Source organism: Mus pahari, chromosome 11 (assembly GCF_900095145.1).
Source record: "Mus pahari chromosome 11, PAHARI_EIJ_v1.1, whole genome shotgun sequence".
NCBI lineage: Eukaryota > Metazoa > Chordata > Mammalia > Rodentia > Muridae > Mus > Mus pahari.
The window spans coordinates 48,672,276-48,673,764 of NC_034600.1; positions in this window are offsets into that span (position 1 = coordinate 48,672,276).

Below are 1,489 nucleotides of genomic sequence, written 5' to 3' on the forward strand. Positions count from 1 at the left end.
ACTTTGTCTGACGCATGCTCTTTATTTGCTTAACTTTTCAATTAATAGCTACAGAAATCAGCTAATCATATTAAAGTTAGAAATCTGCTGTGATGTTCGTCATGTTGTTGAAATCTTTTGAATGAGCATTGCAATGAGTTATAAATAATGCAATTTAAAAATCCCGATTCTGGTATTAAGTAGTTCTATTTCAAAGGCAGTGAACACACAGAGAAATGGAAGAACATGCATTCAAACCACTAAAATGTATTTGGGGAATCATTAACAACGTCTATCTCTAGAACTTTTGAATTTTAATTTCTTTCTCCAGTTCCCAATGAAGAGTGAAACCCAGTGCGCATGACAGGGTTCCTGGCTTGTGTGTGCAAGTTCCTTTTGTAAGTTATTTCTGAATCACTATGCCAGTTGCTAACTCTCAAGTTCACCTTGAAACCTCTTCCTCTCCCTTGGCCATTTAGGTTGAATCATGTGAAATCACCACTGTATGATATTGACCATTTGTTTTGCTTAGCCAGAACACAGATGTCTAACTGCCTCCCACAACAGAGTAATATATATTCATGCAATCCTTTCAGCCAGTCGTTCCCTAGTTTAGATATTTTCTTAATGAAACTTAAGAACTGTATCATACTCAGGTAGGTATAGGTTATTTACAATGTTTCCTTCTTGTGCCTTTTTGTTTTGGGCAATAGTTTCCTGGTCTTGTACTGACTTCTGTCTGTGTCTGGGCTGAAAGTTTGTTTCTGAGAGCAGAGGTAGAGTTGGGGGTTGGTGTGCACAAAAGTGTTTCTGGAAGATCCGTAGGTAGTGAAGCTGCATTATAAAGTAGAGCCCTTTAAACATTAAGTTTGAAGATGGGCGGGGACCTCCTCTTTATGGTAAAATGCAAAGGAAATTGCATAGAGAAAAAAACAGGCAGCAGGGGATTTGGTCAAACTGTGTGATAAAATCTGCGATCCCGGGAAAGTGCTTAGGCTTTGAAGTCCATGCGTGATTCTGTAAAGGACTCGTGTTACCAATTAGAAATCAGTAACCTGGGTCCCTGATTTCATTTGCGCCAAGAGAGAGGCTATGTTTAAGGGTGGCGATAAATCTCCCCGAGCTTAAAAAGACAGAGAGGGCCAAAGTGTGAACTTTTTACTTCAGCAACGGAAGCGAGAAATCAATGATTCATTAAAACCCGAGACCTCCTTGGAAGCTGGCAGGAGAGGAGGAAACGAAGCTAGCTCATTATGTCTCCCTTCTCGACTTTAGCTCCTATCAGTTTATAATCTGCTCTTGGAGAGAGTTTGCCCAGAGCATCCTTTTCTGCCTTCTCCCCAGCTCTCTTCCCTGCTTCTGGGATCTGGAAGGCAGAAACACATCCACACACAAAAGCCAAGTTCCAAGCTCTATTTTCACGGCCAAAAGGAAAAAAAGAAAAGAAAGAAAAAAGAAAGAAAAGAAAGGAAGAAAGGAAGAAGGAAGGAAGGAAGGAAGGAAGGAAGGA